The sequence below is a fragment of the Danio rerio genome, chromosome 2, assembly GCF_049306965.1.
Source record: "Danio rerio strain Tuebingen ecotype United States chromosome 2, GRCz12tu, whole genome shotgun sequence".
Taxonomy (NCBI): domain Eukaryota; kingdom Metazoa; phylum Chordata; class Actinopteri; order Cypriniformes; family Danionidae; genus Danio; species Danio rerio.
Genome location: NC_133177.1, coordinates 42,263,964 through 42,284,151, shown reverse-complemented (window position 1 = coordinate 42,284,151; position 20,188 = coordinate 42,263,964). Strand labels below are relative to the sequence as shown.

Genomic DNA, 20,188 nt, shown 5'->3' with positions numbered 1-20,188 from the left:
CAGCCAATGACTATAAAATAAAACATTGTTCACAGTAAATTAAATAGAGCTAATGTTTTTTTTTTTTTTTTAAGTCAAACCTATATGCTATTTCAGACTGAATATTCAAAGTAACATTAGAGAGGGAGTAGGTCACAAGTTGTCACCGTTCAAAAATAAACAAATGTGCGAATATAAATTAGGTGGAAGAGCTCTATTTACTTTTGTTTCGTTATTCAACTAAATAAAAAACAGATCAGAAATAAGAGGTGCTAAAAACTGAAATATCCTATCATCACTTTACATTTAACTTATATTGACAAGACAACGAGTGACTTACATTTCATTTTCAATTGTGCTGATCGTTGTTTTGAATTGCATAGCGTCATTTTCTTCCAGCGTGCAAAAGTAATTTCAATTTTTCTTCAGGATTTAGAAAAGTTTTCATTCTGTAATTTGGCAAAAGCCCTTTCAAAAACAATTATTCTTTTCATGGATACAAGAAAAGAAATAAGTCTTACAGATTGATGCAAAATTTGTCTAAAGTCAAGAGGCTGCACAAGAATACACATTTAAATTTCACGAGTTCACACTTGCATTCGTTTAAGTATAAAGCGTATTTGGCGTGCTGTCCGGGGGGAGGGCTCTGAGCTCGAGGAGACACCCCAACTCAAGTTATTCCCCTTATAGGGAAACAAAGAGGAGTTGGGATTCGAGCGAAGTATCTAGCCCGGCCCCAGAGCGCTCCCCCCGGGAATGAAATGCAAGAGGTGAGGTGACGGGGTGGTGGAGGGATGCTGAAGTCGTGAGATGCTGCAGGTAAGACAGCTTTGGTATATATAGGCGTTGCTCAGAAACTGATTTGATGATGGGATAATTGTCAATGACGTATTCGATACTGAAACTTCTGCGCATGCTCCTCCCGAAATTTGTTTAAAAACATCACTTCACGAGTTCACACTTGCATTTGTTTAAGTATAAAGCGTATTTGGCGTGCTGTCCGGGGGGAGGGCTCTGAGCTCGAGGAGACACCCCAACTCAAGTTATTCCCCTTATAGGGAAACAAAGAGGAGTTGGGACTCGAGCGAAGTATCTAGCCCGGCCCCAGAGCGCTCCCCAAAAAATGCTATTTATTACAGGACAGCAGCCGGACAATGTGCAAGCCCCCAAATATTTGCTGATCTTAAAAATTTGGAGGGGTGCTGTTGAGTTATAAGGTATGTGTTTCGGGAGGAAGCAGTTGATAGTGGTGCATGATGAGTGTCTCTAGCAAGAGTGTCTGCTCCCACAGGAGACGGGCGTCTTCCGTGGGAGTGGTCACTGCATTAGCAATGTTGTGTGTTAAAGTATGCATCCCCGTAATAGCTGTCACTGTGCTGACAGTGGTGTATGATGAGGTATGAGTCTCTCATAGGAGTGGTTACTGCGCTTGCAGTGCTGCGTAAGGTGTACGTCTCCCGTAGGAGCAGTCACTGCGCTTGCAGTGGTGCATGATTATAAGGTGTACGTCTCCCGTAGGAGCGGTCACTGTACTAACAGTGGTGCATAATAGTAAGGTGTGTGTCTCCTGTATGAGGTATGAGTGGTTACTGCCCTAGAGGCAGTGTGTAATAAGGTGTATGTCTCCTGTAGGAGCAGTCGCTGCGCTTGCAGTGGTGCATAATTATAAGATGTGCGTCTCCCGTAGGAGCAGTCACTGCATTTACGGTGGTGCATAATTATGAGGTGTACGTCTCCCGTAGGAGCAGTCACTGTACTAACAGTGGTGCATGATAATAAGGTGTGTGTCTCCTGTATGGGGTATGAGTGGTCACTGCCCTAGAGGCAGTGTGTAATAAGGTGTACATCTCCCGTAGGAGCAGTCACTGCGCTTGCAGTGGTGCATAATTATAAGGTGTACGTCTCCCGTAGGAGCAGTCACTGCACTTGCAGTGGTGCATAGTTATGAGGTGTACGTCTCCCGTAGGAGCGGTCACTGCGCTTGCAGTGGTGCATAATTATAAGGTGTACGTCTCCCGTAGGAGCGGTTACTGTACTAACAGTGGTGCATAATAGTAAGGTGTGTGTCTCCTGAATGAGGTATGAGTGGTCACTGCCCTAGAGGCAGTTTGTAATAAGGTGTACGTCTCCCGTAGGAGCAGTCACTGCGCTTGCAGTGGTGCATAATTATAAGATGTGCGTCTCCCGTAAGAGCGGTCACTGCACTTGCAGTGGTGCATAAATATGAGGTGTACGTCTCCCGTAGGAGCGGTCACTGCATTAGCGGTGGTGCATAATAAGATATGTGTCTCCCGTAGGAGCGGTCACTGCACTTGCAGTGGTGCATAATAAAGTGTACGTCTCCAGTAGGAGCGGTTACTACACTTGTAGTGGTGCATAATAATAAGGTGGGCTTCCCCGGTGGGAGCGGTCGCTGGACTAGCAGTGATGCTTGATGAGGTGTACGTCTCTAGTGGGAGCTGTCACTGCACTTGCGGTGGCACATGATAAATAAGGTGTGCGTCTCCAGTGAGAGCGGTCACTGTGTTAGCAGTGGTGCATAATAATGATGTGTACGTCTACCATAGGAGCAGTCACTGCGCTTGCAGTGGAGCGTAATAAGGCGTGTGTCTAGAGTGGAAGCAGCCACTGTGCTTGCAGTAGTACGTAATAGGGTGTGCATCCCCAATGAGAGCGGTCGCTGTGCAGCAGCAACCTTATAATAGACTCCTTGAAGGGGTTAATGACCAGGGTTAGGAAAGGTTAAGAGGTTGAAATGGTAAAAAGGGGGCAACGATAGCGCATTTTCACTGACTTTTAGGTTTAATTTCTTTGGAAAACTTAATTGATAGGATTAAAGGAACTTAAGGTAGTGCAAGGAGCATTGAGCAGTACCTGAAGTTTTGAATGGAGTTCCATGGTTTATACTGAGTGCAATTGCGACTTGAAATTGCAGTGAAAATAGATGGGGTAAGCTAGTAATGGGATTCTTGATGATTTCTGAGCTGAAGTTGCTTATCAGCTTGGTGTTATTATTACTCCATAATTACTTATCAAATTTATTTAATTAAGCAATTTATTTTATAGACGCGTGTTGTCTATGTAAACGTTAATAACGTACTTAAGTTTATACATGTTAAGTACCTAGACGATGAATCTAAGGAATATAGTCTATACGTGGCCCAGGATCACAGGTGGGAGGAAAAGAGAAGAGGGGCTGCCGGCGTTAGTGACGTCAGCGGAGGCAGCCTCACGCTGGCACCTACGTTGGAGCCTGACAGAAAATCAGGGACTAGAGCCGTTTGCGGAGGCATGCTCACGCTACTGATGACCCTAGAATCACAGGTGGGAGGAAAAGAGAAGAGGGGCTGCCGGCGTAAGTGACGTCAGCGGAGGCAGCCTCACGCTGGAACTTGCATCAGGGCCTGAACAAACCTGGTTAATCTGCAAGCGGCATGAAGGAAGACTCCGCTTGTTAAGTGGTGACCTATTGGTGACGCAAGTAATACTGTTTCCGGGTCCAAGCGGCCACTCATTTGAGTTGAGAAATTTCTTCGTTTATGATTACTTTAAATTCTCATCACACAATAAAGTTAATTTTATACAATAAAGTTAATTTTATACAAAATCCGTGTACACAAGCATTGCTTGCTGCATAACAATTACCAAAAACAATAAGCAATTTATAAAAATTAATCACTTTCTGCCCGTCAGATATAAGGTGTGGACGTATGTATAGGGTATATGCTGAGCTACTGCTTTTCCCATGCTGATACACTTCCAGTGACCTGTTATTGTGAACTTTTTCCGTTTTGTACAGTTCCTTATACAGCATCGATGTTGTAATGTCATTAAAATACATTCAGTTAAATAAACTTTAGCATTTATTTGGTTGCTCAAGCGTAAAATTAGACAGAAGCTGTTTACTCGCACGCGGTCGTCAGAATCGGCAGGCTAACGCATAAGCTCCATTAAACATACTGGGGTCAAATAAATGCTCGTATTATAAAGATATGGCGATATCACTCAGCTAGTGGAGATCGCTCATTTTTAAAGAAAATAGACCTTAAACGCACTGACTTTGCATTGGCATTCAATTCGCCCGAAGTGCTTAGCCCAGGTTACTGGGAAATTAAGAGTCCTATTAGCATGCTTTGGCATATATCCCGTTGTGATAATGATTTCGAAAGTAATAAATTGCTTTGTAAACATTATAATTAACATTTCATGAGTTTCCCCATGCAGTAAGTTAAGAAATTATCTGTTTATGATCAATTTTAAACATATTACACGATAAGTTAGTTGTATACAGATTCATGTTGTACACAACCATTTTTGGGCTTGCTGCATAACAAGTACCAAACATTTTTAACAATTTATAAAATTAATCACTTGCATCATGTATGAAGCATAGACATATATATTGTGATCATGATTTTCGAAAGTAATAAATCGCTTTGTAAACGTTATAATTACCATTTCATGGGTCTCCCCATGCAGTTGAATAGAGCGCTTGGACCCGGAAGCCGCTTCGCGTGACGTCACACTCACGAGCGGACTGGCTTGTTTTTCCTAAATTTGGCGCGCCGAGAGCAGTGATTGTGGGCGCTACTAAGTGGAAATGTTCCGTGCGTGGGGGTGGATGAGACAGTAGCGGAGACGTGCTCATGCTGTCATGGCGAATTGGCCGATGGTGGCGCTTCGCCTGTAGAGCGGTGGCCTGGCACTCGCTTGATCTGGGCCGGTGGTTTCCAACTGGGGAGCGGCTCAGGTTTGTTGCCGGTGTCTGAAAGAGTGGCTGCGTGGCGGGCCTAAGTTAAGACCGCGGACTCTGTTGATATGCTCTGCCGAGTGTTGATGCGCTGGACGTCGGCTTGGAGTTTGCAAGAGGAGCCGTGTCATCCTTATGGAAATTTGCTGTTTGGACGAGGCTACCGCGATTGGATGTGCCAATGCTGAAGTCGTGAGATGCTGCAGGTAAGACAGCTTTGGTATATATAGGCGTTGCTCAGAAACTGATTTGATGATGGGATAATTGTCAATGACGTATTCGATACTGAAACTTCTGCGCATGCTCCTCCCGAAATTTGTTTAAAAACATCACTTGTTGACAAGTTTGAGATATCTGTCGTAATAGAGTAATTATAAACAAAAAAAAATTTAATTCAATGAACATTTTTAATCTTACCCAGAATATAAAAATACACATAAATACATTTTGATCCTTTAGTTTAAACATTACTATTGGAATGTGAAGAGACTTTCATCCTACACAACAACAAAATGTTTCTGAAGACAATCACCTCTGCCCCTTTAAATATTTGTATGTCATGTCAGAGTGAGTTATTTTCAGCATGTGTTACTGTACGTCATTGTCTCAATTTCATCACAAATTGTCCCAATTCCAAGCCAAACAGTATAGCTAAATATTTAAATATGCTTTTAGCAAATATTAAATATTATTAAATTTTTAATAATAGCTGAAATGTATGGCATCAGAAAATAAAATTAAATTTAAAGCATATCAAGTTAGAATTTTAATTTAAATGTATTTATTAAAAATAATAATAATTAAATTGTATCTAAAGTATGTAACACCAGTATGTCACACTGAAAGTATACAACAGCTTTTTTCTACATACTGTATATATGATGATATATGTGTATATGTATATATGACATACTGTATGTATAACAGCCAGGGGTGTATTTAACCAATGAGCAAGGTAAGATGTCGCTTAGGCTCCCAGGACAACTGTGGACCCCCAATAAATACCTAGAAGTATAAACTGTGCCTATAAAACTATATATAACCTCATATTTTGTATGATAGTCAAACAAATACAATTATTATTTATTAATTTATGTCATTAAACTGATTATTATGTAATGTAATATTATTTAATATACAATAAAATATATTATTATTATTGTTATCATTATTGTTTTTGTTATTATTATTATTATTATTATTATTATTATTATTATTATTATTATTGTTAATAAAAATAATATTGTAAATAAAAAAATCCACCACTCCTTATCATGGAGCAGTCCAAGAAACAGATTTAAAAAAAATCTATATTCATTATTTTTAGTTGTAAATTAATTTTATGAAAACTGTTTAAAATGTAAAGATAACATTCGGATAAAGCATATAAAAGAAAATTGAGTGATTTAAAAAAGTTGCAAAATATATAAAAACTAAATATAAGTATAAAGGGTGCATTTCAGGACTTGGGGCCCCATGGCTGGAGTTGCTTAGGCCCCTCAAATCACTAAATCCGCCCATGCAACAGTAACAGCAACAAGAACAGGCCTCTACATTGACTATAAGAAAACTTTATTAATCATTAATATTAATTTGAAACAAACGCAAACATTATAAATAATGAAAAATTATTAAATAATTAATTATTTCTGTGCATCAATGCTGAATCTTTTGGCTAAGCAGCCCTAGCAACACATTAAAAACACAGATCTCCAAATGCGTGAAGCGTTCAACCATCCCTGTCTATGATATCTGCCATGCAGGCTTCTTTTTCTCCCCCGAGCGTTTCTTTTATACAGTTTAATATCTTTTTTATTGCTCTTATAGCTGAGTTCATTAACATGCAGAGTCGTGCGTCCTCGCACACAACGGGGATTAGATAACCTCACACTTCATGACATCTTCCTTGATACAGCGTGCGAAGAAAGCGGCAGAATCTCTGCACGCTCAGGAAAGCGCAGTCAAGCTCCCCTTCATTTTTTTGCCTAACTAATAAAAACAGACAGGCAAAGGCCACTCGCCCTTCTCTAAGGAGAGTTTATTTTGATTTTGATTTAAAAAGACTCTGTCTGTGTTAGTCACACAGCCGCGGGGCCAAAGGAAGAAAGAACAAGTTGGAGTGGAGGGAAATCGCGAACGCCGCTCGCTGTTTTGACTGCATTGCCAAAACAGCCTGGCCACTTCACAGAGGTAATTTCAAAGGAAAAGGCTTGGACACACTGTGTAAACAGAGCACTATTTACATAGGGAATCCCTCAGTCTAAAAGATCGGCTTTGAAACAGATTACAGGTAAGAACTCCAAACTCCTGCATTACACTGATACCACTGCTACTACGTCCAAAGCTGATAACCGTGACAAAACTTCACCGGCAGGGAGTGTGCACGTGAATGAGCACACCGGTCTTTGAATGAATGACAAAGTGAACGCTCCCCACCACATGAGCCAAAATGAGACTCAATGAGCTTCCTCCGCAGCATCTGGAAGGCCTTTTCCATTCAAATCCTCATATCGACCAAGTTGCAGCAAGCCGCGGAAGCATCCGACTTTCTTTCCAGCTCATCTTTCGTCATCCCCTTCCACATCATACCTCTCCCGGGCTGTGATAAGAGCTAGGCTCCATTAGCACCTCTCTGTTTCTTTCTCTCCCTTATGGAAGCAAGCTGGAGACGGAGCAGCCCTGATGGACTATAAATTGTAGGGAATGCTCCCTGCTGAGGGAGAGTGGCACGGAGAGAAAGGTTACACCAAAGAGAGAGCGCGAAAGAGGGATGGTGGCAGCCGAGATGCATGGCCTGTCAGCGTCACTAATCATAGCCCACCAGCGCCATATTAATCACTGGATCAGAGCTACTAGTTTGGAGCTGATGGCTGGAGTCAAACATACAATAGTCTCAGCCTCAGAAGTCACAACCACACACTGTTGGCTAAATGTCTAAAGCATAAGGCGGACAAAAAGGGAAAAATCTGAGTTTCAAAGTCATTATGAGATGTGTGTGGGATGTTTTTTAATGGAAACAAAGCTGACATGACGTCAAACATCTTCATGGACAATGAAACACTGACATGTTTACAGCTGTGAAAATGAGCAGTTATCAGGACCAACTCTTTTTCAAAAGTTTATGACGTTCACTGTTTTATAAAAGATGTGAACTTTCGATTGAAATAGTATTTTGTCAATGGCTGATGTTTCACAAGAACAAAAATACAGGCATGGACGTATTTTGAGAAATATCTCAGTTTTCAAAACAATCCAAGTGTGAAAGCATGTACACCAAAAAATGATCTGCTCTGTAATTATAGGTATATGGACTTGGGAAAGTTTTTCACCCCTAAACATGGCATCGAAAAAAACAAGCCCTTATTGGTTGCTTTACAAGTCATTGGTCAATGAAAGGTGGGACTGGGCCTAGATAATCTGCAGTTTGTCTGAAAGTCTGGCTTTGTGAGACTAGCCAATCAAAATACTTCCAGCACCAAGTTCCTGGAAGTGCACAACTCCAAAGACTTGTCTTAGAGCTGGTTGGGTGGTGTAGGACCAGCAGGGTTGCAGTTCCGAGCTGGGATCTAGCCAGCGACCTTCCACATGAGAGCTCTAACAAGGAGCGTAAAGATCATGGCCTCTAGCGTTTGTCACTAGAGCACCTATAGAGATCAGAGGAGTGAGGTTTACCGGAACAGCACTTTACTAGCTGCCCGCTGCTTCAAAACCACAACACTGCATCACTGGCCAGAAAAGCTTAACAACGCATGTACTTCCTCCACAAACTGAGGAGAGCAAGAGCCGCACCTTCTATCATGTACACCTTCAACAGTGGTGCCATCGAGAGCATCCTGACCTGCTGCATCATGGTATGTGGTAGGTAGCCTGCACCGCGTCATGTCGGAAGATTCTGCAATTGTGAGAACAGCCAAGAAAACCACTGGTGTCTTACTCAACGCCCTCTCAGACATCTACCACTCCTGTCTGACCCAAAAAGCCGTCAGGATTGCAGGTGACCCATCCCACCAATCTCACAGCTATTTCAGCCTGCTGCAGTCAGATAGGAGACTGCGCAGTCCCTGAGCCAGAACCAGTAGGCTCAAGGACAATTTCCTCCACCCTGGGGTCAGGAGACTCGACTCCCTCCAAACTCTACCTCCTCTTCTCCCATCTCCGGCTACAGTAATTACAGACTGAGAACTTGCTGTTGGGAATCCAAAAATGGTTCTGGAACAGCCTTCTTAGCAAAGTTCGGGAGGCAGAAACACTCTGTCTATTTAAATCTACAGTAAAGACATCTCTTTGCACTAGCAATCATATAAAACAACAATGCTTAACTTAAGTGTCAGACTCAGTTCCTGGAGGGCCACAGCTCTGCACAGTTTAGCTCTAACTCTAATTAAACACACCTGATCAAACTAATTTAGTCATTTAGGCTCGTTTTAAACCTCCGGGTAAGTGTATTGAAGCAGGGTTGGAACTAAACTGTGAGGTTTGACACCCCTGCAGTAAAGGGTTGCGAAGTTGCATTAATCAGGGCAATTGGAGCCAGTAACATATTACCAAAAGGCACTGTGACAGATGCTCATGTTAGTCTGTCTGTTTCACCTCATCTAGAGGTTCACATAATCTTGGATCCAACCAGTATCCGGAGCAAATGGTTCTCATGGTCCTCGACGAGTCAAGAAAACAAAACCCATTGAACGGCTAGTCTGAACACCCGCCTGGTGACCTACTTGGACTTTCATCTTCTCCATGATGATTGATTATTGTTTTCAAGCCCTCCGACATCTTGGAATGCAGCTCTACCGTTTTATATTTGGCCAGAGAAAAACTTGCCCAAACTGAACCTGGTTTCCCCCAAAGTTTGTCTGTCAATTAATGAAGTTTTGGTTTCTTGCCGCTGTTGCCTCTGGCTTGTTTGTTTGGGGTTGGTCAAGCTGGTCTTTAGTGAATCATTCTTCAAGAGTGACTACTCTATTAAACTGAACTGAATCCGTTTTACTTGAACTAGAACTACACCATAGTTTAACCACTACTCTCCTGCCTGCCTGATATGCTGGAATGATTTCACAATCTGAAATATTGTTACTGCTTTCTTATAGCTTACAGTCTACATTGTAAAACCTCTATAAAAATAAGAATCACTAGACTGGACAGATATATTCATTATCCCTTCACACTAGAGGCAGAAGTTACCTTTTTAATTTACGGTATAATTTGCCCCAGGAATTGATGTCAATGTTCAATATTTTTAAACATTGTAAGGACAAATTTTATGACATGGTTTATTTACAGTTAATGTTTTTTTTTTTTTTTTTTTACACAAACCTGCATATTACTAATAAGTAATCAAGTAAAGACGGCACAGATGCATTCGGACAACACCTTGCATAATGCACATAACCAAGAACTCAAAAAAAAAAGAAGAAAAGAATCAAGAAGTTATTACAAGGTTGGAAATGCATAATGACAAACTCATTAGTGTTGATTATTGCTGTCGACATTGTAATAATGGTAATTAACACTAATTAACAGACTAATACAACAATGTGTGCGGGAAAGCTAAACAAACTTGGCACTTGGTAGTATAAAAAACAAAACTATTACATGTGGGATATAAATTATAAAAAGATATCAACAAGCTTCAATGTTATGGTCTGTCAAACATTGTCACTCTACTCAAGTCACTCTTTACTCACAACACAAATTATGCACTATATATCACTATAATCACTGAAGCAATCTGTACAGCTCAATAAACAAAATTGTTATTTACACTATTTACACTATTTTACATCTGTTATTTATATGCATTTTGTTGTTTATGGTAAAAGTGAACTCACAAGACCACAGAATTCATGTTGTATTAAACTGTGTGATTGATTATAATTATTAATAATTGCATGTTTTGCCCTCTTGTTTTTATATTTACACACACATACACACACACACTGACACACACACACACACATACATATATATATATATATATATATATATATATATATATATATATATATATATATATATATATATATATATATATATATATATATATATATATATATATATATATATGCACCCCAAAAACTTATGATCCTGCTTTAAGCACACAAACACAAAATTGTCTAGTTTGTCTAGGCAACATGGGTACAAGTATTACTTTGTAATCAAATTTTAGCTTTTTCTTCAATCATAAACAAAAATACAAATAAAAAAACTTGAATTTATAAATCATCTCTACATTTTAGATCTGCAGTAGTCTTTGTGAGCAACATTTTGGACTGCTTTGCATAAAATCTGATTCATGTTGTTTATCCACAACGTGAATGCTGCGCAGCATGCTGTTCTGCAGATAATACAGAATAAAGGAAAGTGTGTTTACTTTGGTCCATCCGGATGCAATAAGTCCCAAAAGAAAATAGAATATGCTGTTCGAGGAATACTGTATGCAAATTCTCTGACACAAACCTGTCGTTTTGCATTTTTGGCAAAACTCTCTTTTTTTTTTTTTTTTTAACATGATACCAGGCACTTTGCAAACTTTGCAAAAACCCATCAACTCTTTTTATCCCTATTATAAGTCTAACAACTTCTAAACAAGAGCTTTCAATATGAGTCAACAACAAATAAAATCCATCACCTGCATTATAGTTTAGTGAACATAACAATACTCCTTTTGGACATTTACAATACTATTGTACACATAACTTATACAGCAAACTATGCTTATGGCTGCAGGTGTTATGAAACAGCACCAATAAGATATGAACTTATACATACAGCCATATGCCTCTCAAAAATATTTAAAAAAATGTCAAGCCAAATTTATGATTCCACCATTTCAAAAATGCATAATGCGTCTCCTGTTCATAGTAACTTCTTTACATTCGTTGCATGAAGACAAAATATTGTTTCCAAGGCCTTGTGTGCAAGTTTTTACATTGGACTGGGATGCTTGTTTTACCTTTATTACCATCTGATATCTTGTGCAGATATTGCATTTATGCTGATCTAATCTTTCAGCATACTTCACTTTTTTCTTTTCTCCATACTGAGCAAATCAACAAAGCACTCAAATACATTACAAAGATGTGTGGACACAAAGATTTTCCATTTACAGTTCTCTAAAACCATGGCAACGCATTTCTGTTAACGCAACAACATCAGGCTACCATTGTTTGCGTTTCTACGAGCAGTTAAAAAGGGGGTGGGGGAGAATCTTTTTGTCAAGACAAGGATGAGGGACGGTGGACAAGTGACCACAAACCTTTCAGTTGACAATCATGAGAAGGTCAGCAAAGTAGCTGAGCACACAGTGAAGCCATTACACAACTGCAAATGCAGTGCGCTCTGAATAAAATAAATAAATAAATAATTTTACTTTTTCTCACACACGCACTAATGCATATAATTACATGTAAAATCCAAGTTTTAGATAATTTAGTTTTTATGATTTTGAAAGAAGTCTGTTAGAGGTTTCCACATGGTTTTCATTCAATTTGATTTAGTTATTATAACCAGGAATAAATATAACATTTGTTATATTTTAAAAAATGATTAAAGTCAAAATGCATGTTATGGATGTAAATTTACAGAGTTACACATTATTTTGGGTTGTTGCTAGATCAGATATGGTTGTGGCTGGAAGTTAACGAAAATGATTTGTATTATTTATCAAATTTCCCATTAAGTGTATTTTATTAACGCCTACCCCCACCCCACCGCTAAATCCAATCATCACAGTAATGCAAAAACAGTAGTTATACTGAGTATTATTGATGTTATTTATTAAATTACCCCACAAATAGTATTTTTTAACATCTACAACTACCCTAACCCTAAACACAATCGTCACAGTATTGTAATAACATTAATTATTGCTATACAGTGTCATAAAAAATGCTGCTATATGGATACCACACTTCCGGCCAGTCGTGTATCCTATCTAGACTTTACCATTATTTTGTGCGGGTGGTAGGAGTGGGAGTGAAACTGACTAACTATATTATCTTGCTTTATACAGGCACCCAAATAAGTTACTTCAAAAACTAGCCGCCACTTCACTTAGATGACAACTTTTGTAATTGTTTAGCAAAAAAGTTTGTAAAATACCAAGAAACTTAAAAAAAAACTAATCTTTCTTATGAAATGTTCTGTATGTGTGCTTTGTTTTCTTTGTTTGCTCGTTACTACACCCGTTAACGGCGCTAAAGTCCAGCATATTAACATGTTAGCATGATTTTAACAGTGATTAGCTTCCTATCATGATTCTAGCATGGATTGCCATGTATCTAGCATGAATTAGCATGTTGTTAGCATGATTCCAACATCACTTAGCAGGTGGCTAGCATGTTTATAGCATGAATTAGCACGTTGTTAGGCTTTTTTAACATTATATAATTAAATAGCATGTTAGCATGATTCTAGCATGACTTAGCATTTTGTAAGCATGATATCAACATGAAGTAGCATGTTGTTAAAATGTTTCTAACATGAAACGTTCTCAAGCCACCGTAATTTGCAACCGTGTAATATTCTTTCGGTTTCTGATTTTCTGTAGTCATTTATCCCCCTTAATTTGGCATCAAACATCAGTCAGACATACAGGCAGACAGACAGACATGAGCTAGGCTAGATGTTAATAGTTTCTATAATAGTGATATATTTGCATATATTTTCTCAGGAATCAATTAAAGAGACAGCAAATTGTATTAACAGTGAAAACTAGAGAAAGAGTTTATTCTCAGAGGAGCTGAGTGGAAAATGTTTTCAAATTGAAGCTATGAAAACATCCCATCAACCTCGAAATGAACTGTAAATGGGAGGGATTCATTGTCTCTGTACCTTTCGGTTGATTTGATTTAGCAGAGGTATGATTTGAATGCTTTAATTAGCACAGTGATTTTTGCACAAACTCATATGCGATCACCTCCAAAAAAACAAACTAATGGCACAAATATTCTTGTTTCACAGAGGGAAAAAAGTGATTTGAAAAAGAAATCATCCCCTAATTACCTGGCAAAACTCACACAGACTCACAGCACACGCTGCTTCCAAACACCTGGCAAGTTGCTTGTTAACACAGTAAGCGCACACACACACGTACAGGTGCTCAAAGGGAGAACTAGAGAGCCAGGTCTCTTTGGGGTTTAAAGGTCATGACTGCATCCCACTGGCAGGAGATGCTGAGGAGACCAGGTGTTTGTAAGCTGTTGGCTGCAAGCTGTGCTCAAATAAACACCTCAGAACTACGGAAAAAGACCACAGCGGATAAAGAGAAACACAACTTTGTCTGGGGAATACTATTATTTTACATCCAGTCATGAAGATACAATTACAGCCGTCAGACAAGCAATTGTTGGCAGTTCACTTGCTGAGACCAATTTCTGGAAGGATTTGATGAAAGCAGAAACTCAGCTCAGGAATTATTAAATATGTATACGCTTCTATGTCTTTGTTTTAACAAATTGATATCGATTCTTAAATGCCAATATCTTTTAGTCAACAGTTTCAGTTGATGTGTGAATAAACCACTTCTAGGCTTAAGGCAGCACACCACCTTTCAAATAAACACAAAAAGATTGTTGGTTTGTTATTTTGGAAAAGTCCTGGCTTTCAAATTCTGCCCATCCTATTGTATAATTAAAGAGTATTTGTTCAGATATAAATCAAAACTCTATAAAGTGATTCATGAATGACAAATGTGGTCAGTTTAGTTAGAAATAGTCTAAAGTTGACTAAGTTAAAATTGTAGTTGGATTAAATTCGGAACTGGAAACAAATATAAATAATTTCTAGTAAATAAGATAATTATTTTCAGAAGTACAAGAATTCATCAGATTCCATCGTTGGGCTAATAGAATGGAATCATACACCACTTTATTGGGAAATGTGAACGGTAAACAATGTTTTGACCACTCTGAAATGTTGTGACAATTCAGAACAGTATGTGCTAAAACAGCAGTAAAGTGATAATCTTTTACTCTTAAAAATTAAAGGACATCTCATGTGTCATTGAGTACGTTTTTAACATTATCGTAATGGGATTAAATGTGATTTCGGCAATATTGGGATTAAACTTCACCTCATGTAAATGCAATATTTTGATAGAAATAATGTGATTTTGTTTGTTCAAGGTTTTAACTTAGAAATGAAACATATAGCTACATATTACTAAATGGTGATGGGTGCTGTTTTATTTATTTATTTATTTATTTATTTATTTATTTATTTATTTGTTTGTTTGTTTGTTTGTTTTTGTTTTGTTTTCTTTACCAGTCACCATTTTGGGGGTGGAGGTTTTCAGTGTGGCATTCACTCCTGCCAATGATTATTACTTTAAATAAATTCTTAATTTTTTTTTTTTTGCTGAAAAAATATGATAAAAAAATAAATAATAATAATAATAATAATAATAATAATAATAATAATAATAATAATAATAATAATACATTAATATTATGTATTATTATGTATTATTATTATTATTATTGTTATTATTATTAGTGTCAATAATAATAATAATAATAATAATAATAATAATAATAATAATAATAATAATAATAATAATTATTATTATTATTATTATTATTATTATTATTATTATTGTTGTTGTTATTATTGTTATTATTATTATTATTATTATGGTGATATAAATAACAAAAATAATACTAATAATAATAATAATAATAAAATAATAACAATAATATTTATTATTATTATTATTATTATTATTATTACTATTATTATTATTACTCACTTTACAAATTCTGAATTTCATACTTTATGTATCCTCCTGAATTCTCCTTTACCTGATTACAATTCTGCATCTGTGACTCAGTGTGGTCTTAGTTCCTGCCTCTCTGCAAGCGCTCAAGTGAGTATTATCAGGCTGAGATAAGATGTTCCTCTTCTCCGCTTTTCAGATGCACTGCATTCACAAAGCCTTGCAATCTCCTTGTGCGAGTTTTGGCAATATGAAACTTATTTTGTGCTTGAATCAATCAGACTTGCTTGCTTGCACAATATCACACTCAAGCACACACACATACACATGCATTCAAGTCACCCACGCTAATCCACCAAGGGAAAAACAGAAAGCTGCAACCCAGGCCAGAGTGTTTGAATGCGGCTCATATCGCAGCTGCCCCGCAGTCCTGAGCTGGATGAAGGTTGGTTAGTAGGAGGCAGAGGAGTGCAGCCGCGGGCTATGAGCAGTCCGCCTTGTGTTTCATGCTATCATCCTCCTCCTTTTTTTGTTTTGTTGTCTTTCATTTCATTTAGTCTCTGTATGATCTTATTTGTCTATCAGACATCTAATCCTCTTTATTTCTCTCATTTGTTTCACAGATTTTTGGGTCAAGTAGACTTTTAATGCAACATCCAAATAATATGTATTACTTTACATAATATGAGTTGCACAATTATTGAAAATAATTTGGGTTTCTTTCTTTTGTTGAACAGTAAATAAGATATCTTTATAGTTTATATAGTTACAAATTCAAATACTGCTTTTTAGTTCGGCTTTGGTTGTCAAATACTACTGGCTATCACAGTACCAGTCATGTCAAATGCTATTGGTTCCTTCTGTGTCTTGTAACCTATCGCTTCATACTAATGTGCTGGAGAATCTTTTTGAATCAGAGGCAAGCGGTAACATGCCACTCCCCCTCGTGAAGCTAATAAGGAAGTAAATGAAACTGCAATTCATCGAAATTCCACTTGGTTTTGCTCCAAAATAGAGCCTTTCTAATGACCCCAATGTTAAAATGGCGAACTTTACAGCAAAAAAAAAAAAAGTGTTTACAGCCTGGTACAAAAAACGATTTTAGTGTGTATATAGCTAATATTACACTTCATGACAACTGTAAGGGGGTGAATTTTTTTAGAACTCATCCGTTTCATTTTATATTAAGTTATATTAAGTCTGCATGATTAAGGGCATGGCCGCTTGAATAATGGCTAGATCTCGCTGCTTGCTGTTTCATTACCTCAGCTGATTCTGGTTGATTAGCCGCTGAACTCAGCATATACATCGTATTTTTATTTATTTATTTATTTATATATATATTTTTTTAATGTGGCTTTACACAGTCAGTTGTCTTTTGGAATTATTTTCTTACAATTATCAGATAAAATGGCATGCTGTGTGCACTTAATTGTGCTCACAAACTATTCAAGTGGCCTCCATTTCCCAGGTGAGTGAAATACATGTATACCATACCTATAAATGTATTTGTTTTATTTAAGATCATTTATCATTTATAATTTTCTTTAGAACTTGAATGCAATCCACAGTCTGACCCATTTTATATAGTTTTTGCAATATATACCCATGACTCCAATTTTATTAGTCAACTGCTTATTTATGTTGTTCAGAAGTGGGTATAGGTGTGGGGTTAGATACTCCATAACATTTCTGAATGCATGCATGTTTATAAAATGTTTCATGTTGTGCTAATATACTTTTAACAAATTTTGTAAATTACACGCCATTTAACTGCAGAACATTGATTCTTACACTTAGAAACATGACTATAACATGATCTTTTCTTATACTGAAGAACAAAACTACCAAAACCAAAAAGTTTTTTTTTTTTTTTTTCCCTTTGGTCACGTCTCATCTCGCCTAGGGCACCTATGAGTCAGGATTGACACTGACGCCCCCTTAAATAGATGTATGCATGATGCCCCTGTCTTCCACCTTGTGTCTTAGCTATAGTTGGGTCAGAGGTTTTGAGGAGCTCTCTTTAGAGACCTGTGGCTGTCGAAGCAAAAGATGGACAAGAGCTGGTAACAGTGCAAAATATGAAGGGTGAGAAAGAACTAGAGCCCCTGTCCTTGAGTTCTGCATGGTTGCAGGGTAAATGAATACATTGTCCTGATGGACTGAACTGAGGCCTGAACTACAAGATGTGATAGATTGTATTCGTTTTCCAACAGCATCTTTCAAAACCGAATTCAGTTCAGGACACCATATCATTTTTGAGACCCAGGAAAGTAAGTATGCAGGTCATATGGTACAGCTAGTCAGTCATCATCACAATTTTTACTACCAGGCTGCTGAATAATTGATTCTGAATAGCTGAATAACATTTCCAATGAAGTACAAGACATTAATCTTTGCATTACAGCAATTAAAGTTCATTTTTGTTGCACAATGCATGTGTCTTTTTCTTTGTCTCACCTTCTTGTAGTGTTTTCCGTTATTCCATAGGTTTCTAATCTGCTCCAGGCTCTGATTGGTTGCTGGTTGAAGAGACCTATAAAAGGGAACTTCCAGCAGGGTTCGAGGAGCTCATTTGTGGTGTGACAGGTGCTGGGAGTGGAGAGCTCTTAGATTTCCCTACCAGAAGATGCCTTTTAAAGGTCTCTGCGACCAGCAACCAATCAGAGCCTGGACCACATTAGAATGGAAGCCTATGGAATAACAGAAAAAAGACATGTGCAATACGCAACAAAAATAAACTTTATTTGTGACACATCCCGGACGAGCCCCCGATTATTACAATCCAAGTCTAGGGGACAACAACATGGGCATAATAATAAACGAAAAAGGTTGTGGGTGGTGGATTTCCCATACAAAAAAAAAAAAAATTATAAAAATGATCCTCTTTGGTCGACAACAAAATGCAGACACTCAGTTAAGAGTAACTGAATAGATATATTACACAAAAAGAAAAGTAGCACATCTTTAAAGAAAAATACAGGAAGCTTACCTTCCTCTCTAAACATAAACTAAGTCAAAAGTTATCAAATAAATAGGCACGCCACCCCTACAAGCTCAAACTCTCAAAAAGTGGTGAGCATATGGACATTTGTACAAAAATAAAGGTTGGTTGTCGGCTGGAGGGGTGGGGAAATGCAGGAGCTCTTCACTCCCAGCAACCATAGGACCACAAATGAGCTCCTCAAAGTTCCCTTTTAAAGGTCTCTGTGACCAGCAGCCAATCAGAGCCTGGACCACATTAGAATGGAAGCCTATGGAATACTAAAAAAACAACTCAAGGCAGCAAGAAAAAGAAAAAGACACAAGAAATACGCAACTAAAAATAAACTTTAGTCGTAACACATCCTGGATGAGCCCCCAATTATTACACCCCAAGTCTAGGGGAAAACAACAAGGGCATAATTAACGAAACACCGAAACAAAAAAATTGTGGTTAATGTAAGAAAATAGTTGGATTGTGAGTCATAAATGGCTAATAACTGGGATTCAACTAAGAAAATTCAAAAGTGTAGTTAAATATCAAAATATTTTACATTGTTTTATTTCAAATTGGTTGACTGACACATGGAATTTATTTGCAGAAATAAAAAAAGAAGAAGTAATAGAATCATCGACATTATGAATCATTTACAAGCATAAATGTGTCACCATAAAATCCATAAGAAAGGCAACTGTAATCTGATTATGAGGATTTTAAAAAAGCAATACGCTCTAATTAGGAGTACTTGATTGTGTACTCAGTAACTTTGCAGCCCTGGCAAAGTTTTACAATAAGCAACAGTTTATCACTAATAAGGAAGGGCTAATAAAATTGTGATTTGCAAGTTCCCACCGACTCATCCAGCAACACAAGAAGTATGTTTGAGAGCAGAGTTGTACATGACTCACACTTTTTTCTTGTCCTCTACGGCGAGAAAGAAACATGCATCAAAAAGACATAAAAGGCCTTTCAATAATGAAACAGTATTTGAAAACACACATTTATATCCGTGCATGTGTGCCAGTACAAAGAGAATGGGAGTGAGAGAGAACAAATGCCGAAATGTTCTTTTATGCAAGCACATTATGCGAGCCATTATATTCAGGCACTCAAGCTATCTACATGCTTCAAAACTGGCAGGGTACATCAAAGAGAGAGGTATTGTCTAACTATTGACCCGCCAACTATAGACTGCACTTTGGGCAAATAAGAACAAGAGAACCTGAACCAGGCTAATGTTCTCATTCGGATCACTCGCCATGATTCCCTATTAAATATGAAAGAATCAAGCACTATTGACGCATCATGAATAATGACTGTAGTTCATGTTCAGGCACTAAGAATGTCACCGAAACAAATACTCCTTTATGTGGCCCTTGTCGGGTTCATCTCATGTTTTCATTCCTTTTGATTCAATATCAGTATTTTTCTGCATGTTTTCCACTTGTCACAGACCTGCACTGTTTATTTTAAAGGCAGTATTGAGATTTTACAGACTGTCAGCTTTGAGAATCTAAATGCTAACATTCCAGCAACACTTATGCTGTTCTTTATCTTTTATGAAAATGGACCATGATCACACATATATACATATTTCAGTCAGTTTCGATCGCAGTTCGAAATTAATACGCTTCCCTCAAACTATAGTAAGCTGTAAAACCCAATAAGTTAGGGTAACTCAAACCATTTGAGGAAACCGATTGCAGCCAACCATTTAAGTTCAAAACATAATCCTTATAAGTACTGTGAACTTAATCCATTT

At 37.7% G+C, this 20,188-nt stretch overlaps 2 protein-coding genes across 3 annotated transcripts in view; one reads left to right on the top strand and one right to left on the bottom strand.

Moving 5' to 3' along the window:
• LOC141378646 (uncharacterized) overlaps positions 1-1,886 on the top strand; it is a 471,123-nt gene extending 469,237 nt beyond the window's left edge. Inside the window, exons 2-4 of the mRNA XM_073928690.1 lie at positions 697-806; positions 1,519-1,594; positions 1,650-1,886. The gene's annotated coding sequence lies outside the window, so the exon portion shown is untranslated. The remainder of the gene's footprint in view (positions 1-696; positions 807-1,518; positions 1,595-1,649) is intronic.
• clstn2a (calsyntenin 2a) overlaps positions 1-20,188 on the bottom strand; it is a 445,439-nt gene that overhangs the window by 295,473 nt on the left and 129,778 nt on the right. The window lies entirely within an intron of this gene.